Genomic DNA, 26,828 nt, shown 5'->3' with positions numbered 1-26,828 from the left:
GAAACTACATGGTGTCAGAGGCCAGAGGGCTTTTATCATAGTTGAGTACAATATGAATGACCATGAACAAAGTTTAACCACTGTAAGTTTGTATTCTAGCTCTCAAGGGGAAAAAAACCTGTCCTGAGTACAAGGAACACAGACAATCTCCATAACAGTCAGGGCTTTCGGAGATTCTCTGTGCTTGAAATGCTATGTGGATATAAAACAATGAAGCACATGTTTTTTGTATTAAACAGAAAAAGTTATGTCCCTTATTGGTCACTGCTTTCAGAACTCTGTGGTAGATATGTTCAAAGTGCTGTGCTGCTGAGATTGTGATTAATGGCAGTTATCAACTTGGACTCTCAAAGTGTCATAAAAATTATGGCAATCAGAGTATTTATCTAACCACTGATGTATGACATATAAAAAAATGGGGAAAATGTTAATGCATGCTGAGCATCATTAGTAGATCAAACTTTAAAAAGCATTTTTGGTGTATTATACTTTGTGATGGGTTAATTATAGTGCTTTAAGCTCCTTTAGCAAGACATTTGGATATTTGACTCCCATGTAAGTAAGTGGCTCTTCATAGCTTAACCTGTTACTGTCAGAGGTTGAATGGGTACAGAGCTAACAGAAAAAAAAAGCTGAAGCTGATGAATGTGGGAAACACTGAGGACGTCATCATAGTACTTCTCTTTCTTTACCACCAGCTCTGTTACTTGTCTCACTGCAGTCACAAATCTTGAGGCATTTATTTCTGGTCCAATTTCACTTCTACTCAGGTGTCTGATCTTAACATTCCTCATGCTTGCAGGCGAAGTTATCTGATTTCAAATTTAATCAAGGATAAGAAGGAATGACAAACAAAGTAGACGGTTTAGCAAACAAGGCACAGGGAATTTTTCCTATTGATTTGCAAGATTAATTAAGAGCTTTGTAAAATAAAATGGGTCCCAACATAAATATAGTGAAACTATCATCTGTAACTTTTTGCATAACTGATTGGAAGATGAATCCACAAACCCAGATAAACAATTCTTTGCAATGTCTATCATCATTCAACTAAAATGATCAAATACGCTAAGTAGCAGATGTGCTCTTGCTTTCCTCTGTTGAAGTAACAAAATTTGCATTCATTTTTCTGGAAGCAGAAATGTCACAGGCTTCACAGCCAAAAATGTGGTTATATTAGTTCAAAGGCCAGCAAAATAGTTAACTCCTAATTCCAGATAGAAACTAAAGCCCAACAAAACCATCAGCTAGTACAATAAATAGCCTAGGAAGCAGGCCAGATATCTCTATCCCTGACTACATACAATATACAGGATATGTGTAAAGATAAAATTCATGTATATTCAATTGCAAGATTCAGATCCAAGAACATCCTGCCAGGAAACAATTTTCAGAATAAATGGAGATTTTCATATCTGAGGGATCAGTCTCATTGTTGCCATGGAAACAAAAAGAATAAATCCCATGCAAGCTTTTAAAATGCATGGTGGTGACAGCAGGGACAAAGAAAAAGTTAGAGCAAACTGAACTATTAAGTACAAAGGACTTGCGTATTATGTGAAAAATGTCATTGAGCCTCTATTCTTCTCACTCTTAAATGTAGTACAACTTAATTAGTAAATTATTACAACATTTGTAAGTATGTTAAACACAACAAATATAATGTGCCCTAGCTTCTTTGCTTCATATATTTGGTGTTTCACAAGACAAAATACGAATGTTGAATAAGGATTAGATTTTCAGAGGCATACCATGTAGCCTAAAAGCCAGGAGTATCAGTTAACTGTAACAATTTTACCTGTTAGGCAGGTAACTATGAACTCCTGTCCCTAAGGAATAATTTCTTCCTTGTTCTCTAGCAAAGCTGCCTCTGGAGCAGGGTGGACCCATGTTGCCAGTTGCAGCAGCTGGATCCAGGTTCAGGACCACTTTACAGATTTTCCCTCTAGCTACAGTCTGTCTCTTCCCATTTAAGAGCAATTCTCCTTTTTTCGGCACCAATAAGTATCCTTTTTCAATGTTACCTGCTTTCCTTCTTCCTCCTTTAAGTGACAGGCCGAATGGAGGACCTATTACCTGTTAAAACCATTAGCAGCAGACCTTGACTGCTCAGAGTCCTTGAAGGTCTGTGAGAAGCTCAGTGGGTACATTTTAGACACACGCAGCCATATCAGTTGCCTTCAAGCAGCGTAATTGGGTCAGAAAGAGGCAAACTCAAAGTATCCTCCCTGTGGAAAAGCCGTCACTTCTACAGCTGATGGAACCAAGTCCCTGGCTCCTGAATAGGGAGTATTTCAAAAGCAGGGCATAGGAAGGGGATGGAGTACTGCAGTCTGAACGGGCAGGCCGTAAGTTTCTCGTGTACATTAGAACTCCAGTGGCATGTTACCTCCCCTGAGGTGAATATTAACTGATCAATAGAAATGGGAGATGATTCATAGCTCCCTGATAGCTAATCAGTGCTCCTTGTGTCAAGCAGATCACGGGAGCTGGAGAGAACCTGTTTAGAGCTTTTGAGTATTCCCAAGGCAACACATCATCAGAACAAATAGTAGAGGAATTCAGGGCACTTCAAACACCTTAGTGTTTTTGAAGTCACATTTTCATCCCTGACTGCTCTCTTGTTCACTGATGCAAGGCACCAGTGACTGCACATAGTGATAGCAAATTATGACTTCCACTGTGGTAAAATGAAGTTTCAGCCACAGCCAAACAAGTTGGTGCAGTATGGTATGTGTAAGTGTAGAAAAGTTTCCAAAGAGCAATTCCATCTTTAAACCTGTTGCAGCAAACTGCAGAGGCCCATGTAACCCGATACTGCTGAGACGTTTGATTTCCTTTGTGTGCAGGTATGATTTACTTTATCCTAGACTAGACTTTCTGGCTCAATAGTTCATTATGTATTTCTACAATCAAAACTTTAATTTGTTACATATCCCAAAACTCCCTTTATTTCTTGGTTGCATTTAATTCAGCTAAACTATTTGGACTCTATACATGTAGCTTCTAGATCTGCAGTTGTGATACAATCATTTGGAAAATGGTAGGATCTTCTTCAGTGAGATTTGTGAGCATTTTTTTCTGCTTTCTTATATATTTGAAGATTTGATGTATATAGAAATAGTTTTATTTCATTTGAAAACTCTGTAAATCCATACAAATTGCAAGAATACAGACGTGATAACAACTTCAATAGCAACATTGTTGATCCCCTGTACTAGCTAAAATGAAATATATCTGTGTCATTTCAGATTTCATCTAAGGTAGCCATGATGTTTCCAGGAAATCTGTAATGGTGGTTTACTGCTGTGAAGATTTTGTCTGATCTAGCCTGAATGACCTTTGCTACTGTTGAATCCCATGTCTTCTCAATCACAGACATGGAACCACATGTTTATAGAGGACCACACAGGAAGGTCACAGAGGACATTCTTGTTTGCAGTATCTTGTCATGTCTCTGAAAACTGTTATGATGGCTTTTCCTCATGCTCTTCAGTTTACTCTTTCTAGATTTAACAGGTGTGGCTTTTCTTCCCTTGCTATACCTGTCACACTTTCTCATGTGTTTATTCCTAACTTCAGTTCTAGACTGATATTTTCATTATGAGTATTTTCAGGTGACAGGAGTTTTTTCTTCCCAGAAAATTCTTACAATTAACTTTCTATGGAGCAAAGGAGAAAATTAAACTCATTGCAACATTAAAAAAAATAAATATTAGAAAAAATAAAATGTATTGCAATAAATCAATTCATAGTATTCCATACCAAAAAATATCTGGTTTTCACATACCACTGGTAAAATGTAAGTATTCTGCAGGATGCCTGAACCTCACAAGATGAAGTAGCACCATTTAATATTACTTATATTTGATACATTGGAAAACCTTGGCTTAATAAAACAAATTAAATTAAAATTAATTCTGTTACAAAATACCTCAGGGTTTAAAAAGTTAATGGTCAAAGGGGGTAAAATGAATGAGCAGAATCAAAATGGATTGTTGAAAAATTAGTCTTGTTACATGTAATGAAATAAAATTAAATGTAACAGGCAGAAACACAGAAGAATAGTTGAAAGAGAATGACAGAATGTGACTTCAAGGGATTTTATTTTATTTTGCTTTCTTTCTGCCCTTTTATAGAGATTAGTGACTGAATCTTAAAACCTGAGCTTAATTTTGGTATTGAACGCAACTTTTCCTAAAGGTCAGGATATTACTTAATAGTTAGTGCTCTTATCAAAACAAATAGTAAAATCATGTGAATTTTAATGTTAATTAGTGAATAATGTCTAAAATTGGCAAGTTTGGACAAATCAATAATTCCATGCATATATATTATTTGAACGGTAAGCTGTTCTGAAACTACATTTTTAGCAATCAGTTTCAAAGAAACAGCTAATTATGGATTGTGAACTTTCTAAATGAGATGTAATGCTATTAAAGAGATTTAATTGAATAAAGATATATGAGTGAGGTGAAATTCTTTCCAGATTTATCTAAATGAAAGTGTGTCAGTGTTAGCAAGAACAGAACTTGGTCCACTGCATTTTCAAATATATTTGGCCTCTCGGTTTATCAGTTTGGCTAAGAAATACTATCTAAACCTGTGCACTTTAAATATTATTTGAAATACATTATAAGTATAATGGTCTTTTAATATTACTTTTACACATGTATCTAATAGTGTCCATATGAGTGCTTACTCAAACATATACAATTTGATAACTAAATAATATTTAATCTTTTATATTGATTAGACTATACATACATTTGTATTTCCAGTACTTGATACATGTAGATGATATGTACAATTGCATAAATAATAAGCACAAATGAACCCACATTTCTTTTTTTTTTTTTTTTTAACTTATCATAATATGTATTTATTTCAAATTTTGTTATCACAGCACAGTTTCATAGAATCATAGAGTTGCTCTGGCTAAGAAAACACTTTCCTTAAATCTCCTTTTTTTCATGTCTGTCTCATATTTTAATAAAATATCCTTTGCCGTGAAGTACCTGATGCTTCTTGTTAGACCAGAAATTTACGTTAAAATTTGAGTTGTTAGTGTTCATACATGGTTATCTCCAGTTTTAAAAAAGAAGATTTCATATAAGGATCAGTGCGCTTATCAATTAGAAAGCAGTGCTGCTGAAAAAAATCAAGAGAGCCCATGTTAGATATCTCTTGGTGCTTCCAGAACTAATTCCAGTTAACAAGTAAAGTGATGTTGTGATGTTTTGTTTCCCTCTGTGCTCTCTTTCTGCTCATGTCTCATCTCTTTTCTTGCTACCACATTTATGTCCCTTTCTTTTCATCTTAGGATACTTTTCCTCCTTAACTTTTGAATATAAGATGTGAAACCTTAATATTTTTTAAATGCTGCTCCATGAATTTTGAAATGAAATGTAGGTCTTTCAAGTCTGAATCTTTTATGAGGTACATTTTTTGACTGCTTGTGGCTGGAGGCATATAATTTTTAGGTATGTGTGTTTGGTTTTACTCTTGTACACCTTGAGATAGGTGTTAAGTCCGCATTATTCCAAAGAGGAAAGATAAAGCAACATAAATGTTAATAAGTCCCCTATATTTTCATTGTGGTTCATTTTCTTCTGTCGCATATTTCATCAGAATAGCATGAAAATTTTTTTGAATCTTATGGCTATTCTTTTATTTGTTCTAGACTAAAACTGAACCTTGAATTGAACTCTGCAGGGTGAGAGGGAGAGAAAAGTTATAAACAACGAGCCATGCAGACCTCTAAATATTACCTATGATTGCTTTCCAGTGTCAAGATTTTACGAACCAATATCTTCCAGCCTGCCAGACCTAGGAAGGATTGCCATCTCTCATAGCAAGGGAAGACTCTCCTCTTTCTAATGTGATAAAGCATCTATTTGAAGTCAGATGGCTCATGAAATACTAAAACTTAAACCTGTCACTAATCCAGGATTAAATATCGATGGTCCTATATACAGTGTAGGTTTCTCTTACTCATTTGCTCTCTTCTTGCTCTGAACCCCAGCTGTATGAAAGGGAGAAAGAAAGGGATATTCATATCTGGAGAAAAAAGGAATGCTACCTTTTACTGGGCTATCCTGTGTAACCCAATATGTTATTGGGGGTTTATTAATAATCACCTCCAAACTGTTGGAAGAAAAAGAGGGAATGACTTTTCCTACCCTTTTACCTCCTTCTCCCCCTTCAGGTCTGACACATCACCCTCTGAGAATGTTCACTTCCCTCTGAATGTTAAAAAAAATGTATTTTTGTTGCTAATTCTGCTATGTCACCTCAATATGGCCTAAAACACATTTAGAATCAGGGCTGAGATTTCCAGAGAGGTTGTCTGGAGAGCTGCCCCAATGGCAGAAAATCCTGAGTGGCATGGAATGTGGGAGGATATAGGGCAGGTTCTGAAGAAATACTTTGCCCCAATAGTTTGGAAGTTCCCCCTCAACAAATACATAACCCAGCATGGACTAATGAACTAAATCCATATCCTGGGCAATGGTCAGTGGCTACTGAAATAATAATTGTATTTGTATATAGTTACAGGTATATATGTACAGTTGAAAGGTATTCATTTGGGCATGGTATGGAATAAGGGGTGGAAAATACGGAAATGGAACTGCCGACGTTTGGGGTGCCAAGTCTTTTTAAGGTCGGGGCACTCAAGAAGAAGCCCTTTTGGCTCTTGCTTTTCCCTGGCATTCTCATGGGAAGAGCTGGGGCAGTGCAAGGCAGGAGCCTCCCTTTCTCCCTGGGATGCAGAGCTTCAAGCACGTCTTCAAGGTTGCTTCAAGCACGTCTCTGAGTAACAACCTGAGAAGCTGCACTTCACAAGTTCCAAAAGGTTTCATAGTGAATTTTGCAACACTTGTCCCCAGCACAAAGCCAGAGTTGGTCGAGATCAGACCACCATTCTTCAGTGCTCCAGGGGACATTTTCTTCCTCCCCTATCAGGACAGCAACCTGGGACAGCAGCACTGACACCGAATGAACCAGAGGCTGACACTGTGGGAGCCAGAGCTCCCCAGGCAACACCAGCAACTCCCATCTGCCACCAGAACTTCTCGTAAGCTGCTATCTTCCCAGTTTTTTTGTTCCAGGGGAAAGGTTGAGCCAAGTAGGGTTTGTCCACCATTTTCACTTTGTCTCTCTCCACAAGGTCACCGTGGAGGGAGCCATCTTGGTGGAGGGGCTTCTCCACCATTTTTGTTTCTCTTTGCTCCCACAGTCTGTGACATTTAACAACTTTCTACCTACTGATTATTTACTGATATTTTCTGCCTGAAATATGTTGCTGTTTCAGTTTTTTAGTAAACTGTTATTTTTTCACTTATATCTACTCTCATTCATCTCTCCTTATTGGTGAAAAAGGGTGTTGTTAAAGGGGAGATGGTGCACGTTGGAGTTTCCATACCCCTTACCATGTCTTAAACCAAGACATGGGCTCTGAAATTTCTTTTGAAAAATTTTGAAGTTCATTTTAATCAGTGTCTCTGTATTCTTATTAGCAGGGATGAATAGTGATTATCCTCTTTTAAAATCATCTTCAAAAGCAATACAAGAATTTTGGAAACCCCTTTTTCCCTACAGAATAGAGCTATCATTAAAAAAGCGAGAGGATAAGAGAAGCTTAAAAGTCAGGAGTTCAGCTAAAAGACAGTTTGTGTATTTAACAGGTTTATGCAAATCTCAAGAGCACCAGTTAGAGGCTTATTTTTTTTTAATTGTTACATTTAAATTAGGAGTAAATTAAAATGTGCTGAAAGTAGCTCTGATCATTTATGAATTGCAGTCTTTAAAAGCTTTTCTGTAAAAAAAGAAAGAAAAAAAGTTTTCCATTCATGTCAGAAAAACAGTTTAACTGTATTCTACAGTGATATAGCTGATAGTAATCAAAAGGCTTAATCTTTCCAATTGGCTCTTTAGTGACCTTTGTAGAATGTTTTATGTCTACCCTCTTCTCAACACTGAACTCATGTCCACACCATGAATTTAATCAAATAATCATTCTTTTCCAGTGGTAGCCATTCACTGGGTAAGCACACCAGTTTTAACAGGTGCCAAGTCTACACTACACTTAAAGATGTAGGTCGATGTGACAACTTCAGGGTAAAACTGAATCACCTGGAAAAACAGGACAAGGAAAGAATTATCTCATCCACTTCTGTGGGACCACAGTCTATTTAACAAGGTACCCCTGTAATTGTACTACAAAATTTCTAAATTGCAAGGAAAGAAGAAAATATTGAGCCTCATCCTAAAGACACTTTTGTAGTTTGCCTATGCAATTTCTCTGCTTTAAGAGGATGTGATTCTAAACTGCTTGTGTATAGACCTAAAGATACAGATTTTCCTTGAAGTCAATCATAATTAACTTTTATTACAAGATCAGGAAGACATGAAGGAGAAGGTTCCATAACCATAGCACTGGTAGGAAGAACTTTTGGAAGTCAAACATAGAATATGCTTGGCAAAGGATGGCTTGGTCAGCATATGGGGGTGTAGGAAGTAGTTGAGATGAAATGTGGAATAGCAAAAGGTTGAACACTGCAGGCAGCAGAAGAATGAACTCCCCAGACTTTGTTTACTCAGCTTCGGTAGGATGAGATTCCCCCAAAGACACTGACTACAGCTGGATTCTTTCAGCTGCTTTCAGCAGCTCTATAGCTCCCCTCCTTTCCCTCCATGGACAAAATCTTTTTCACTGTCACTTCAGCTACAGCAGAGAAAATTTTGTGTCACCCATATCTTTCACTTTTTCATCCGCAAACCTTATGCTCCAACTCATCACAGGTATACTTAATAATGCTAGCATGGGAAGAAAGTCATGAAAGCATTTAGTTTGCAAGTGATGGCTCTGATTATTTGCACTGCTGTACCTTAGGTAGGTTTAGCTTTATTGAGGCTTTTTTTTCGTCTGTTTGTCATGACATGGGAATTTGAGCATATCAGCCAGGTGGGTTTCTTAGCACACATATACTTCTGGATGACTAAATAAATGTGCAGAGATATTCCTTGGCCCACTAGGATTATCCTTTAGAACAGAGGCCTGTTTTGTGGCAAAGGCACAATAAAGAGTTAGCATGGGGTAGGAGACTAGTTAAAAGAAGACATGATTGCCATGTTGTGCTCAAAGAAGTCATTGCTTAGGGTTTTTCTATTTCGACTGAAGCAGAAACAAAATCAAACAAAAACCAATCCTGCCCAAACTAAAAGACCCCCAACCCCAAAACCAAGCAACAGCCATTTCCCTCACTGTATTTTTAGTAAACCACACAGCTGTTCTGTGAGGGTTGCATTGTATTTGGGAATCCAGTCCTGCTAAAATCTCACAGGTTTAGGAAGTCGTGTACACACCAGATTGTGTTAATGCAAAACAGGGTGTTTCTATTTGTGTGTATAGGGGGACAATCCACAGTCTCCTTAGCTGTTGGTCTAGCAAATCCATATATTTTTAATTCAGTGTAGCCTTCTTCCGTTAGTTAAAGCTCCAGGAAGTATCTGTCCACTAGGCACATAAAAGGAGATGTAATTTCACTGGCTAATAATGTTTAGCAAATCTAATTGACTGGTGTGCTAATGTATTAATGCACATCAATTTGGTTTTTTGTAGAAATAATTTATTTTCTGTATCTAATTCAGAAGTGTTGGGACAACTTCTGCACTGTATTCCAGGGCTCCCTAACCCTGTGCCTATGCACTCATACTATAAACCATGCCATGTCTCACCTTTAACCTGCTGAAAAGATTACATTCCTTTCTGTTTCCTTGTTTTCATCACACTTATCCCCCTTCTTTCCACTCATTTAACCTTTAACTAGCACAAAGATACACTGCTTAATTATGATCACAGTAGTGAGTGACCTGAGGCTTTTCTCTGGTTAACGGGACTGACCTTTACTTGATTTGCCTTCACCTCACTGTTTTGACTAACAGCTCTGGAGGGGAAGTGAAGCAACTTATTTTGTTAAAGCACAGAGGAAAGAAATAATAAATATATTAATAACAATGGAAAAAAAAATGCTTGGCAAAAGCATTTCTGCCTGCTTTCCAAGCCTTTGTCAGTTGTATTCACCCTTAATTACTCCCTGCAGGTTGATTAAGTGAACAGCACTGTGAGAAACAGCCCACAGAGTGGAGTGGAGTTGGTGTTCCATGTTCACCAACCATCCAACATGTTATGGCTTGGGAGCATTTTCAGCTTTGACAAGGTGATGCTGCTTAGTAACATCCAATTTATTCCAAGTCTGGTCAGTACACTGACAAATACCATTTACAAAGATTAAGTAAAGAACTGCAAAAAGGAAAAGGGTATAACAAATGGAAAGAAAAAAGAGGTGGAAGAGTGGCTTTCCCAAGTAATTTGACTCTTGTGCATAAACAAAACTCTTGTAAAAAGCTCTGTCAGATTGGCGTTCACTGTATCAGGTTCCACAGTCTGGATATTACATTTGAGAAAATGAAAAACGACAGTTAGCTTTTCAGTGTACCTGGGTTACTCTCCTAATTTAGAAGTGTATTAGTGTTTTGTCATGATACATGTAATTATTAATATCTAATGTCATTATCTGAATTTCTGTGATTTGGATTGTTTCGTGATCTTAGAATATCTTTCATGATTCTTGACAGGAAAAATTTGCATATGCCTATGTAAAATGTTTAGCAGCCTGTATCCCTATCTGAAGCAGAGGCTCTCTGCAGAAAAAAGAAAAAAAAAGGAACAAAAACCAAACAGGTGTCGTAAAATCCCCCTGAGAACCTAAGTGCTGTGCACTGTACTTTCTTAGTTTGGAAAGCTTTATTGAAAAGCAGCTGAATTAACATGAAAGTTTCTACATAAAACAGGAGATGCAGATGCAAAATTGCATGCAGCTTCAGAGGGCATCCTTTGAAGCAGGTCTTTTAAAAATACTGAGTGCTACAAGGTTGTTTAGAAGGAAGTAGGAAGGCTGATTACCAAGGGATAGTGTTTTACATAAACGTTTTCTGCACCAAAACATATGGTACAATGGAGATTTTAGAGTGGTAGAAGTGTAATTACATTAATAGAGTCATGTCTCTGTGGTAATTGTGCACGGAGGTTCAGGTTAGAAGAATAACCTTCTGTTTAATGTATCTGTGATCCCTTGGAAGTCCGAACCAGAGTGAGGGACCTGCCAACAGAATTTCTGAGACACTGGCACAAGAATGAATGATATCTAATCTTGACTCATAAATAATAACTGCAGGAGTTATCTTTTGTTGAAAGCTATTCGCTCCTCTTGCAGTGGTTCTGATTCAAAATTATTTGATTCATTTATCTCTGTCTCCTACAAATGCTGTTTAACTTAAGAGAACAGAAATAGTGCCATGAACATCAATCACAGGTTATCCAAAAGGGAAACCTAAAGTAGTATTGTGAGACTTGAAATGAATCAAAAATCATGAAATTTTCTAAAATAATTCCTTTCAGACCTTTTATTTTCTGCAGGTTTTTGTTTTGGCTTGTTCTGTCTCTTTTTTTTAAGGAAAACTTCTGAATCTAAAGCCATATGAAATCTCTTAAAGGACAAGTGCCATCTTAAACATGGATGCAAAAACATCCCAACATTTCTTACTTTAAGAATTCAGTTGGCAATACTTACTATACTTCATGTTTTGGACATCATCTCTGCTCCTCCTCTTACCCACTCACCTGCAGCATCAGCAGCGCTTCTCTCTTAGAGAACAAATGTTCTAGTCTGCATTCTCCTCTCCTTCCTGGCCTGCAAAGAGGAAGAGTCATTTTGTATATGGTCATGAATTATGTTAGCACAATTGAAAATAAAAGCAGGTAGTAGCATTTTTATTAATTAAAGTGAGATGGCATCCATGGTGAATAAAATTTAACAGCTTGTATCAGCCTTTCATAAAACTCCAAAAAATACTCCATAATGCCTATATTTATGATAATAATAATAATTGGCAGCACTGCAGACATATAGACTCAGATAAATATGGGAAGCACTCTGACAAGAATAAGGAAAAGGAAGGAACTGTATTTTGTACTTGGGAGGAATACAAGTATTTTGACTGCAACAGTTCGAAAGACTAACGTAAAATATAAAAAAAACCCCAAAACCAAGAAGCCAGAGGTCAGAAGAAAGGTCACATGTTAGGCTACAGAAACCCTTGCCAATACTTCTGGCAGCGTAAAAAGCTTGGTTTCACTAAAGTCCTTGAGAAAATCAGACTGACAAAGTGCCCCATGCAGAGTCAAGTTTTCCAGAATAATCTACATTGAGGGCAGGTTGGGACCAGAGCAAAAAAGAGAATGAGCTCTATTCATTTTTTGGCTATGCAGTTGTCAGAGGATGAATTAATATTGCTTACATTTAGCTGTTACTTTAGGACATATTTTTTTGGAAATAATAAACTTGTTTGGTCTAGCTGATACCCCTAATACTTGGAACAATTTGTAACAGTCCTTAAACATGTGACTGCTGGGAAAAGAGGAACCTCTAAATAATCCCAAAGCCATTCAATTTCATGTTATTGATCTACATTTTTTAATTTATTTGAACAGCATTACAGGAAAAGTATTTTGCATTTTGCCATTTGAATTACTGTCTTGTTCCTGAGCTGAAGTCTAGACACTGTCTCAGTTTCCAAAGGGCATGAGTGTCTCTGATGATGCCTTCCCACAGAACAGTACCAATTGGTTCAGGATAAGATATTTTTCCCTGTATATTTCTGCTTCTTTGATAACTTCATCTACACAGACACCACCTAAAATTTACCTACTTTTATAACGTTGTACATTTACTTCTGTTTTCCTGCTGCTGTACCTTTGAAGATGGTTCAGATGCATGACAAAAACCGGCTGCCAGTAGAAGTGGCTCTGGAGTGTGGGCTGCCCTGGTCTTGCTGGCTAGCCCAAATTCAGGGAAGCCTCTGTGCAGCATCAGCAGGGTGGTTGCCTGCCCCAAGGAGCTCCATCCCTTCTGTTTGTCCCAAAGCATGTCGTAACCCTCTGACTGGCCTGAAAACCTGCCTCACCTGACCAGTCAGGAGTCAGCCCTTTAGATCAATTCTGCCCACAGCTTGCAGCCAGGAGCACCCACAGAAGGGAAAAAATCCCCAAACACAAAAGTGTCTTTGCAAGCATGTGTACCATATGGAATCACACCTTGGGACCAAACACCTGCCGTTATTTGGACAGTTTGATATTATTGACCTTCACTCCTTTTTTTTTTTGTAAAGTCCCTGTGGACTATAGAGCTGTGTGATAGTGTTTGGAAGTAGAAATATTGCCATTACCTCCTGCAATGTTAATTCTTCCATAAATTATCACTGTAGGGTAACAGGTAGAAGTTATTCATATATAAATTTAGAGTTACATTATCTATTTAAATTTAACAATAAATTTAAATTTAACAAAATGGGCAACTTGGTTCTAAATGTGACTTTGTCATAAAAAAAAGTCTAAAATCTGTGAATAATATTTTAAAAATAAGACTGCAACAAAAAGATTTGTAATGCTTCCCCCCTCCCACTCTTTTGTCTTTTGAAAGTCCGAGCTATTGTTCAGGATTCTAGAAACAAGTGCAGAAGCCACCAGTAGAGTCAAAAGTACCCTAGCCTGAACACAAGTTTTTCAGAATATCTGCTCTTCATTATATTTTGTCTCTCTTGTTCCACCTTTTTCTTTATAATTTCTCTTTCTAGATGTTGAGATATTTCCTTTGATTTTGATGCTTAATGAATTAAAAAGGAAAACAGGAAAGATTTCCAGTCTATCTATGAGATCAGTAGCAATTTTCTAGCTAAAATGGTTATAGAAGTGACCACATTGCTAAGACATGTTTATATAACTAAAACTATAGTCATTATTGCTGGTGCTGGTACAGATGAAATGATGGAATAAGCAGTAAGGATTTTAGAAGGACTTTTTGTAAGTGTTAGTGTGCATGTATTGTTCACAATTTTTTTTCCTGTTGTTATAAAATGTTTTCTAATTTTCCAGTCAATATATGATAATATAACTTTCCTTTTTTCCAGGCATTGTATTTTGTTTTCATTTTCTTTTTCTCTGGACATCATCCAAAGTTCCTTTAAATGAATGGAGAGACTATCCTTGCCTTCAGTGAGCTTTGTCAGTGATTCACTATCTGAGTCACCTTATATTGACCTGTCATTATCTTCCTACTATTCCTCATTGCCATCTTTTCATATATCTTTTTTGTTTGTCCAAGTTCATGTCTTCCTCATTTCTTCTGAGTCAGGAGGCTTTCACGCTCGAGAAGCATAAGTGTTATGCATTATTATAAACGACACATCTCAAACAAAAACCAAGGAATCTCTATTTTTAAAAAAGCCACCAAAACCTCTAAATTGAACTGAGACACATGTCTAATAATACTCTTATTATCATTAAGTTTTCTAGTGGCACTAGGAAGAAAATGCAGGAATAAGGAATTAATTTTTGCTTGCTTTGACTCATCATAATCTTTCCTGTTTGCATTCACTTACCCTTTCCATTTTCCTTATCCATTTTTTTTCTCCTTTTCCCCATCCCTTTCTCTTATGTCTTCCTTATCCTATTTCTGCATTCAAATCACAATGTTCTGATTAGAAAAAAAAAGAAAAAAAAAACCTGCTTGAAGGCAAAGAAAGAAAATAAAAACACAACAAAACAAAAACTGACGACAGCACAAGAAGGCATGGGAAAGTAGCATCTGCCATAATGCTACAAGCAGGAGGAGTTAGTGCCTCATTTATTGTCAAAATACAGCTTATGGACAGCATGGTGTGTTGTCATCAGAACATGGTGTTAATTAGAGGAAACATAATCTATTTTGTAAAATGGTAATGTTTTAGGAATTAACAAATCTACAGTTTGGTAATTTTTTTTCTTTTTCATTTTGAGAATCAAGGATTTTTCAGTGAGAAATTTAGAGCTCTATGCAGTCTTTAATCACACTGGCTAATTAACATGGAAATTTGCATTTTCCATGAATGAACTTTTTCAGTACTTTATTGTTCATATTTATCTGAAACACATCTCATACATATTTGGCCTCATCCTGTAAGTTTCCTGTTACATACATACTTAGTAAAAGAGTGATTCTTAAAAACAAAAATAGTTGCATATACTTTTGTGTGATTTTTTTCTCATGCATGCAGTTCATCAGAATCTCACCCCAATGAATGACACCAATAAATAAGACACAAACAATATTTCTGGGAAGATCTTGCCAACATTAAGGAATAATAAATTAGTGGTACTACTATATAATTTATAGAACAAATATGTTTATTATATTCATATGAAGCTTATTTGGGCTAGCAGAAGGAAATTCAAGACTCATTCTTGTTCATTGAAAACACCACCAATATAACTTCCAGCAAACCTTCAACCCCAATAATCTCTGAGGTAGTGTTTGAAATAATGAGGAAGAGAATTACAGGTATAATTCAATAATGTAATAAGAAATTCATTGAATTCAATAGGAATACTAGATGTTGATCAATAAGATGGTTAATTTCTACTGGGGAGAAATGGCACAAAGACTTTATTAATACATTGTAGTTTGTGACCCATGAAGATTTTTATGGAATTTTGAAGAACAAGCAGCTCCTATAGGTCCTCACTGTCCACAACCTTATTTTAAGAACTGCTGAGCTCAACGTAAAACTTAGTGTAGCAATCAACTTTTATTATTCCAGGTTTTCAGGATTCCCCTCACTTTCCCTCATAGCAGCTTTCTTTATACTTCATTGTAGCACCTAGCTGTTCCAATATGCCTACTGTACCATCATATTTAGCTGGACAAATTCTTGTCATCATTGCCATCACATTCAGGAAATGTATTTCTGGAATATGTGTGGAACATCAGGCTGGTGTCTTTTGGTGCTCTGACATTCTGTGTTACTAGGTTCTATGGCAAGTTTTTCATTCAGCTGACACTATTTCTCAGGAAATGGATCACCTCCTTTTTCATTTTCAGAATAGTTGTTTGCTTTTTTTGTTTAAGTAGGAAACAGAGTATTATTTCAGAAATAGATTACTGTGTATCTTTGTATAAGCCTTAAATCTGCTTTCCTGAGAATGCTGATATGTTCTGTAAAAGGTATATTTTGTGCCCTATTTACACTTGTAACTTTAGCTCACACTGTATAAATTAGAAGACAGACTGCTAAAGACTGAGTGCAGACTTCAGAATGTTTCTCCTCTTTTTTTTTTTTTTTTCCTCCCCTAAAGCTGAGCTCATCTTTAAAGTGTCTTTTTTCCATCTTTATCTTCGGGCAGTAGAGCTTATTAGAATATTAGGTCAATCTTCTTATAAATATGCCTTGTCATTTAAACCATTCTTTTTTCTTTTCCTTGCTGGAAATCTCACTGTTACCATTTTCTGTTGAGTAATTATTATAGATGGATTAGTAAAGACCAATCCTGAATTTTCCATTTAATGAGAGGCCTGGTCAAACCAAAAGGAATGATTATTTGTGTTCTTCTTCCCCATCCCCCATTATGGGACATAATCCTATGGAAACAGTATATGAAAAAAAGACTAGAAAGCAGTTTTTTATAGTTTATCACATAAAATTGATTTAATAAACAATTTATAATCTTCTTGAGTTCATAATATTTTAGGTAATAACTTGTTTTTAAGACAATTCATTTATTTTAGCAACCACCTCTCACTTTTTCCCATCATGTAGTTTTCCCTATAGTCTTATTCTTTTCCGAGTATTGTCTAGTCTATGACCATTTTCTTTAAACAATTGCTAAACCTTCTGACACGGAACAGAGAAACACCGCACTTTGTTCTTGCCCCTGCAGTCTCCCAGCACCCTGTGTGGCTGAGATTTCTTTCTTAGTGTGGGCAGGTCTTTGTTTCTCTTGGCTTTTCCAGTGATCTTTACTCTGAGATGTGGAAACTCTTGATCAATCCTTCAATCTGAAATGCCATCAAAAAACATCTCAGAAAAAAGCAGATGTCTTCATCCAACTGCACAATCTGCATGCGTTTATTATTTATCAAGCATTTGTATATCTTAGGAAAAAGAAAGCCCTACCCTTGATTTGACTGTGTTTTCATAAAAGATTTTTAAAAAGATGGTATGAAGTTGCTTTTCTCAGAAAAAACTATGTTCCTCTAACACTCTTTTTTATTACTTCCAAACTTTCATGGCATAAGGGAATGTAATGACAGACAAATGATCTAAATAAATAATAAATATAGCTCCTACATTAGATGCCTCAACATCTGGTAAATTTACATGAAGAAAACATCAGAATTTTTATAAGAATCTCTGTTTAGTCACTGAAACTAATCTTTAGGATCTAAACAGACATATTTAAGTTTAGCTATTATCCTACATATTTCAAGGGATAGCACTGCAAGGGGAGCATGACAGCATGCTTGGATTACTGCAGCAAAGGAAACTTGATCCCATGTCTTTATCTGTCAGATATGCAAGTTCTCATTGACATATACCATATGGAAATTTATGTGTGTTTTAGGACCTAATACTGTCAAATCAGTCTCCCTATGAAATAAAATCTTTTTCTCTACATTAAATAACTGATTAAGAGAAAATATAACAGGAGATGATCTGAAAATACCTTCAACTTCATTCTGCACAGATTATGATTTCTTGAAAGTGCTGTGATAAATGGTTAAACAGTATAATCAAAATGAACTGATTTAAAATGCTTAATGAGGTGCAGATGAAAGTGTTTGCAATGCTTTTTAAAAAATACAAAAATCTGCCTATGGAGAGAAGATTAAAGCAGGGCCTAAAAGTAAAAATTAAAAAGAAATCACCAGCAAAAAAATATTTTTATAAAGAATCATACGTTCTAACACATTGTTTATTAGAGATTTGCTATAAATCATACAGTATGTGAGCTATTGTATACTGCTAATGGAATTTGCCTGTGCCTTGCTCTTCTGTGAGCTGTATTCTAAAGATAATCTTAAAATATATATATAGTACACATCTATAGGTAACCCTAGATTAAACAAAAAAAAAATAAAACAGATTTATTAAAGTCACAGTGCTGTTTTATTCTTAAACACAGATACAAAAAAGAGGCAAGCAGACACAAATTAAGAACCAAAGTAGAAATCAGAAGGACAGAGTAGAGCTAAGCTTTATCAGATGGCTGTCTGCTCCTGACAAATGCTGACATTCACAGCTACTGCTTTCCAAGCACATTTTCCGTCTCTTGCACCCAAGATCCTTCCAGATCCAAGGTATGGCTTTGTTTTGGTATGAGCTTACTGCATGGGGAAAAGGATGATGATGATGACAACAAACAACACCCCTTCCAAAATGTATAAATGCTTTTACAAACTGTAAAAAATACCTGTTTCTTTTAGAGCACAAATTTGTCTTAAAATTTCTCTGATGCTCACACTAGCAATCACATACTCCCCCTGTCATGGGTTAGCAAGCATAGTCCCGGAAGGGATGTCCTTGCTAAGGGGTGCTTACAGCTTCCTCTGGGACCTGACAGAACCTATCAGCTGGCCAGTTTGAATATGGACAATTCTCTAAGCCACTTAAAGTTGTGACCACCTCTGTGATCCACACTTAAGAATAGACAGACTCCCCCCCCAAGCTCTCTCTCGTTTCCGGCGCTGGCACAGGTGGCTGCAGGCCCCGTGTGGGGGCCAGCGGGCCCGGCCAGGCCCTGCTTGGGCCAGGCCAGGCCGGGCCACGGCCATCCTGGAGCCAATGGACCCTGTTCCATCAGTGGAACCCCCCCCCCTCCCCCCCAGCCCTGCTCTGGGCAGCCAGAGCGGCTCAGCTCTCCCCCCTCTCCACTTTGATAAGTAACATTCCAGCTGCAAGGCTGAGGTGAGATTAACCCTTTTATTGCTGTGAAGAGCTGAATACCTGAGGGAAGAGAGAGAGGAGACGCTTAAAGCTGAAATTCTGTTGTGAAGCTATGATATATCAGAGTATCCCGTTGTAATTTCATGAAGATATGGGGGATGGAGTGTTCAGCTCGTAAGCAAAAGCACCTGCGCTGAGATAGGCAGATGCTGACTCAGCTGTAATTTCATGAGAAGTTTGGACAGGGAGAGATGGAAGCGATGAGGACTTTTGCTCCAAATGGGAAAGGAGAGACCTCAGTTCCTAGAGATGCTCCCAGAGATAGTCCTAAAGATGAAGATGAGGAGGACCTTTTGCTCCCAGGGAAGGCGGAGTGCCTCTGATCTTAGAGATGAAATGCTCCCAGAGATGGGTGAAGAGAACTTTTGTTTCTGAATGGCTCAACCTTAAAATTGTACCCCAAAAACCTTCAAGAGTGGACCCTCGAAAGCAGTTGTGGGAAAAGCTGCAAGTCGGGGGAAGGGACTCACATGCGAGCAGAGAGACTCCTCTTCCTAAATGGACTGAACAATATTTGGAAGTGGGCGGCTGTCTCGTTGTGATAATGTTTTCATAGCATGAGCAAGAAGAGACTTCTCTTTCTAAATGGACTAAACAAGGTTATTATGGAAGTGGTAAACAGACTGAACATCTTAAGGGTTGTCTTTTTACATTGTCACTTGGAGAAGGGAGGAAGGTGGGGGGAAGAGGCGAGTTCTGAAGGTGTGGTATAATTTCTTTTTCCCTCTTTTAGGTCTGTTAATAAACTTCTTTGTATTCTTTCAAGTTTGGTGCCTGCTTTGCATTTCTCCTAATTCTTATCTCACAGCAGATAAACAGTAATGAGTATTTTGGACCAAACCACTACACTAAATTGGTGTTTCTGCTCGGTTACGAACCGAACCCGCGACACCCCCTTAACAAAATATCTCGTGTAGTCCATGTACATTACTAAACGTATCATGGTCATCTAGAGAATTACTGAGCTTTTAAGGTCATCATTCACAAATGTATTTGATATAGATCAATCCAAGCTTAAATCATAAATACTCCCCTGTGTATCTTAAAAACACAGGCAGGTTTTTCTTGACAGAACTACTGGTTTTAAAAGATACCCTAGGACAAGTTTCTATAGATTATGCAGAATTTACGTACAGTGATTCCTGATTTTATTTTACTCGAATAAAGCATAGTTTAATGATCTGAATGTTTCTCTGTTAACCCTGAGATACTGCAGGTCTTATAATTTTCTAATGATATTAAGCTTTTCTTCATCATTTAGTATTTACCCATGTCATTTTTCTTTATTCCACTAATGTAATTACTGTTTTCTCACTCAATTACAAAAAAGACACTAAAATGCTAAAATGAATATGTTAATTTTTAAAAACTGTTGAGAAAGGAAAATTCTATATATGTCATGCAAAAAAACCAAAAAATGAAAAACCAAGAATCCAAAACTATTTGCAGCATTGAGAATCTAGCCCATTATCTGGTATTACCACCAAGTTAAACAGATTTTTATCAATTTACGTTCTAGTAAAGAAATTCCAAAATATAAAATTCTGAATGTATTCTTAAAGAAAAATCTTATATTTTCCCCAGAATTTGGGAAAATCAAAGATGACTAATAGGAAAACTTGTATAGAAAGTTCTCCAACTCTCTGTATGGGTGAAACCTTGACATGGACTGATAAAGCAGTAATATATTTTTTTCTGCAGTTTCTCTTTACTCAACAATAATTTTATAGGTGAGTGAGCAGAAAAATACACCTTTTTCATGGAGCTCAGCATTCTTAATCTGCGGCAGAGGAGTTGTAAGAAATTATATTACTGTATAATATTATCAGTAAATCTAAGGTTTTGTGGTTTTAATTTTTTTTCCCCTGACCTTGTAGAAACACCTGTGTTGCAAGCTTGTTATTTTGTTAAGGTTGAGTATTTACAGTTCACCTATATTTCTACTTCACTTTGTCAAGTTGCACTGGGTTGCTATTCTGACAGGAAATAATCATGAAATTAAAGAGTTATTTCTTTGATTTCCGTAACCAGCAGTGGGCCAAGTAATTTCATTTATGTGATAACATACAAGAGCTATAAGCTTTCATAAAAGAGAAAATTACAGAGTACTGTCATTTTTTCTGTGGAAGAATTGCTCTTATTTAAATAGCTTCAAATTTATAGAATAATGTAATTTTTCTCTCTCAACTCCAAATACATCCACAAAGTAAACAGACACACAGAAATGCAAATCCGCCACAAGTAATGAGAAACTATCTAGAATATTAAATGAGCTCATGTTATTACAAATGTAGAAACAGGTCAAGTTAAATGTGCACAGACCTAGTGAAATTAATAGGTATATGCTAATTTCTATCATCCAATATTTCTAGCCATGAATCTTTCTTAGCTTATGCAGATTTCCTTTCTATATCAAAGCAATACATGAAGTTCTTTTCTGAAAGAGAATGAGTAAGGGACAGGAACTAAAAGAAAATAATCATCATAAACTATTTAAAATTAGAATCACAGAAATAGTGTGAAAATAATGAATATCCAGAAAATGTTCAAGAAGGAATGCCCAGGGAGCTAAGGTATTTTTCAGACAACAGGTTTATCTGAGAAGAAATTATGAAGAACAATGTTGCCAAAGTAGTCAAGTATGTGTTGTTGACAAAAAAGGAATTGCTTCTGAAAAATACATCCTTTTATATGCCTTTTACCACAGGAAAAATGTTAGCCTTGGGAAAGGGTAATGCATCTTGTTCCTGTATCAATACAATTATTAATACATTATTATTGACACTTTCACAAATAGAAATTTTTCAAATGTGAAAAAATCCTCTTCATTCTTTTGTCCTAAGCTTTCAAAACTTCAAGAGAGGTTGAACATTAAGCTGGGTCTAGCTTTGTATGCGCCTGGATCTTGTGGGATATGTAAGAATGCACATTTATTTTGCAGTGTACATTCCTCTTGCAGAAACCTTGTTTTGCAACCAATGCTGGCAGATGGTGACTTGTCTCCTGATGGTCTTTGCAGAAAGCTTGTTGTAGGTTGGTACCTCAACAGATGCGAGCAAAATACCCATGAACACAGAATGTTTGGGCTAATTTTCTAATGGTTTCCCCAATTGCATTTTAATTAAAAAAATAAAAAAAAAGGTCTCTCATGGCCCAGGGGCCACTCAGGTGAGAAGAAACATGGGCCCTAATTCTGCTTTTAATTATATTTTTGTAAGTTCTTTGACCCCAAAGCAGTTTCTTAGACAAGGATCAAGGGTGCAATTTAACAATATCAGAAACAGAATGAAGTTCTTCAGACACTAAATGTACCTGGCAAAATTTATGTGTTAAGAACTTCAATCAAAAAAAGATAAAATAAAAGAATTCATTTCAGAAACACTGGTGTCGGCAATCACCTGGCCTATTGTGATATTTTTAAACATAAGGAATAAAAATGTTTTCATTTGTAAAGCCCTGTTGATCTGATAAGATCAACCTCTTATTGAGATGCATGGGAGAATAAGAGTGCAGTGACATTTTTATAGTCAGTATTCAGATAATAACTTCTTGAAGCATGAGATTATGCCATGATCAAGGGCCTTCAGTCCAGTGAAAGTTCAGGAGGAGTTCATGAATGCTAAGAAGATAAAAGTAGGAGATTGAAGGAAGGTGGAAGAAAAGTGGAGCAAAGAGAAGCAGTAATCAGAAGAGGGAAAGAGGATGACAGATTAAAACAGTGATTGGAACAACCTGGTAAAAGAAAGATCAATATTAGCTGCGGAAGAAAAAAGAAAGGAAGAAGAAACACTGAGTTTGTAAGAATTACTACTCTGAAGAGAAATAGGATTAGGAAATTGTTTACTAAAACAAAAAAAAAAATAGTATTAAATCTTCATCCTATGAGAACAAACCATATGTCAGGCAACTATTATATACATATTCCTTACATAGGACGCTAAATAAAGAGGAAGGATTTGAAAACATACTGTAAATTTAGTGACTGTTGAAAGGGGTTGGAGACAAAACAATGTGCTTTATTTCCTTCAAAAAGCATGCTATTTATTCTCATATCAGCAAGCTACATCTGTCTACTACAAGATCTGAGCATATTATTCAGAATAAGTGACTTTTCTCTTACTAGTTTTCAAGGTTATAACCTGGAAATGCTTTCTAACCTCTTTTCAATGTTCATTTGCTAATTTTCAATGTATGTTTTCTCAGAGAATTCTGATCTTTATGGGGGATTATTTTTACACAGGCAGTTCAAACTCTGGTCCCTCCAGCAATCTCAGTTTCTATTCATCCTCTTTGTAGGAGGAGATCAGTGTTTATAAACTTCCCATTACAGTGTGTTGGTCAACAAGAAAGGCACATGGACATTTATGTTTATTAGTAAATTTTTAGCAGAGTAATAGCTAAAATGGTCTAAGCTTTAAAACTCTCCAGTGCCAGGTGGAGAATCAGAAAATGTGTATGAGGCTTTAATTAACCGTAAAATCTGAAGTGAGTTGCATTGCATGATACCTGGGGATTTCAGTGAAGAACGTACATATGTTCTCTCTGCTAATTGAAGATGAGCTGCATTTTAAGGGATTACATCCCCTGAGGTTACAGAGCCAGAGAGAGCAGAAGATAGGCGAAGAATTTTAAAGGCCTAAAGTAAACTTTCTGTTAATAGTCTGCCCTTTGCAAGCAAAGTATATTAACAGTTTATCTTTAAGCTGATTTACTGCATGCTGTGTAAATTTTTTATGGAAATGGGAATGCAGTATAGAAAGGAAAAATACTTTTTCTTCCTAGACATAAAATATAAAATTTGAAAGGCTTATAGTTCTCTGACAAAGCTCATACTTCATTTTTTCATTAAGCACTGAGATCTTTTTGTTCATTTCTTTTTAAGAGGTTATAGAAGCAGATTAAATGGAAAGTAAATTAATCCTGGCCGTAAACTCATCTACAACATAATGGACAATTACAACACTCCAGTGGCAGGGTGGTACTGAATTGTCTCTTTGAAAGTTGCACAAAAGCCAGTAGGTTGCATGGAGATTTCAGCTTGCAGAAGGGACAAATTACAGTGCCTTGTCCCAAAAGGGTTCTTAAAGCTCTATGCTGGTATTGGCTGGAGTAGAGTTAATTTCTGTCACAGTGAACGGGGCTGTGTTTTAGATTTTGCTGCACACAGGTTTAATAATATGGAGATGGTTTTGTTACAGATGAGCTTTGAAAGGTTGTGATGATCAGAAGAGTTGCTTGAGGACTAGAAGAAAACAAATGCCATCCCTGTCTTCAAAAAAAGCCAGGGAGGGACCTACCAGCCAGTCAGCCTCACCTCAATCCCTGAAAAGGTGATCAAGCACCTCATTCTGGAGGCCATCTCTATCCACACGGATGACAAGAAGGTGGTCAGAAGCAGTCAGGATGGATTCACTAAAGGTAAATCATGCCTGACCAACCTGGTTGCCTTATACAATTAAATGACTACCTAGATGGATGAGGGGAGAGCAGTGGATATTTTCTACCTCAGCTTCAGCAAGGCTTTTGACACTGTCTCTCACAACATTCCCACAGGCAAACTCAAGTGTGAACTGGATGAGTGGACAGGAGGTGGATTGAGAGCAGTCTGAACAGCAAATCCCAGAGGGTTGTGATCAACAGCATAGGATCAAGATGGAGCCCTGTCGCAGGTGGTGTCCCCCAAGGTTCAATACTGGCCCAGTATTGTTTAACTTACTCATCAGTGACTTTCATGAAGGGGCAGAGGCCTCCTCAGCAAGTTTACTGGTGGCACAAAGCTGGGAGGAGTGGCCAATACCCCCGAGTGTTGTGCAGGCCTTTAGAAGGACTTCAACAGGTTGGAGAGATGGAGATGGGCAGAGTGGAACTTTCTGAAATTCAACCAGAGCAAATACAGGGTCTTGCACCTGGGGAAGAATAACCCCATGCACCAGGACAGGCTGGGGGCTGACCTGCTGGAAAGCAGCTCTGCAGAGAAGGACCTGGGGGTTCTTCTCCCTGGAACAATCTGTCCATGAACCAGCAGTGCCCTTGTCTTCAAGAAGGTCAATGGTGTCCTGGGGTGCATTTGGAAGAGCATTGCCAGCAGGTAGAAGGAGGTGATTCTTCCCCTTTTCTCAGTCCTGGTGTGTCCAGTTCTGGGCTCCACAGTACAAGAGAGACATGGAGCCCCTGGAGCAGGTCCAGAGGAGGGTGAGAAAGATAATTAGGGGTGTAGGGAATCTGTCTTATGAGGAAAGGCTGAGAGAGGGGCCTGTTCAGTCTCGAGAAGGAAGGACTGAGAAGGGACATAATCAATCTCTCTCAGGATCTGAAGGGAGGGTGTCAAGAGCATGGATCCAGTCTCTGCTCAGTGATGCTGAGCAATAGAACAAGATGCAGTGGGCAGAAACTGATGCACAGGAAATTCCACCTGAATAGAAGGAGAAGCTTCTTTACTGTGTGGGTGACTGAGTACTGAACAGATTGCCCAGAGATTGCCTGTGAAGTCTCCCTCACTGAAGATATTCAAGAACCATCTCAATGCCATCCTGTGTGATGCTCTCTAGGATGACCCTGCTTCAGCACAGAGGTTGGAATTACCCACTGTCATCCCTTCAAAGCTTACCCATTCTGTGATTCTGTGAATTCTACTGAGGAGCAAAGCCTCAGTTGTGGATAGCAAAGCACTGGTATTTTAAGTTTGCAGGAAAAGAAGATATATGAAAAGGCTAAGAAAATGAGAGTAAGTGGAGATTAAACTGAGTTGAATCTTCTTTCTTGATTAAGTATATTGGGGCAGAAATATGAGGGAGAAAGAATTAGATGGAACAACTTAGAGAATATGTCTCTAGTGTTTCTTCAGCTAGGAGGGTAGTAGTAGTTGGTGAGTTGTTTGTATCCATCTCTTTTTCCCAAAATCTGGTGTGCAACTGAGATGAATAACCACTGAACTTGGGTGTGTACCTGGTTCAACTGAGTCTATTATACAGAAATGCGTTGTGGATATGCAACATTTTGCAAGCTGCCAGCAGTTCTAGTGCACAGTTGACCCAAGACAAGTGTGCATTTTGCATAGTGTGTGGCTGCAGTAATCAGGGCATTGCTCAGTGTGCAGCATTTTTCGGAACACCACTGTCAAATCACATGCACATTTGAGACACAACTTCCTTGTAGTTTCTAGGTGGAAATTGAATAGAATACGACTAATAACTGACTAAGATAAATGAGTAAATATCTTTATGTATAATTCATTGTGAAAATAAGTACCTAATAATTACTGCACCTTCATTTATGTCCGAAAAATAATTGCATTTTGTCTTACTGTTGAAACAGTTTTGGAAATGATGAAGAAAATATTGTCTGTAAAATCTAAAGTAGTATGTGTCTGCTGGAAAAAGAAGCACCTTGTTAAGATATAGCCACTCCCCATATTACCTATTATTCCAAATGGTGCTATATTAAAACAGAAAAGATTGAGGAAAAGTGAAGAAACAGAGTGTCTCTGTTCAGGACATAAAATATTGAATACAATCTGAAAAAGAAACTGCTTACATTTCCTTTGTATTAAGTATTTGAGACATAGAAGATGAACACATAAAGCAGCTCATATAATATTTAGCACAAGAACCCCTAATTTAGCACAAGAATCCCTGGGGAGGTTAATGAGCTGACTTCTATTAACTTTAGCAATGCTATACAAGCATAGGATCTGCTCCCTAACCTATAAACTCATATTTCTTGCATTCTTACTTATAAGTCAGAAAGAAAAACAATATGTCATGGACACTTCATATACTCTATACGTTACTGCTTTTCTAAACATGGAAGAAGAGTCACAACTATTCCCATCCACCTTACTTCTAGACTTCCTCACAGACATTGAAAATTTGATGTCACTATTGTTTGTTCAAAATCATACTTTTTTGCTTATAGTGCTATTGGCTATATATCTCTTTCCTGTATAA

At 37.1% G+C, this 26,828-nt stretch overlaps 1 long non-coding RNA gene across 1 annotated transcript in view; it reads right to left on the bottom strand.

Moving 5' to 3' along the window:
- LOC121674455 overlaps positions 1 to 26,828 on the bottom strand; it is a 110,026-nt gene that overhangs the window by 42,636 nt on the left and 40,562 nt on the right. The window contains exon 2 of the long non-coding RNA XR_006019623.1: positions 11,637 to 11,756. This is a non-coding gene — a long non-coding RNA (uncharacterized LOC121674455). The remainder of the gene's footprint in view (positions 1 to 11,636; positions 11,757 to 26,828) is intronic.

The sequence above is a fragment of the Corvus kubaryi genome, unplaced genomic scaffold, assembly GCF_017639235.1.
Source record: "Corvus kubaryi isolate FWS band 111438036 unplaced genomic scaffold, C.kubaryi_AGA036_p1.0 68, whole genome shotgun sequence".
Lineage (NCBI taxonomy): Eukaryota > Metazoa > Chordata > Aves > Passeriformes > Corvidae > Corvus > Corvus kubaryi.
The sequence above is the reverse complement of the archived record's forward strand: the minus strand, read 5'-3'. Positions and strand labels throughout refer to the sequence as shown.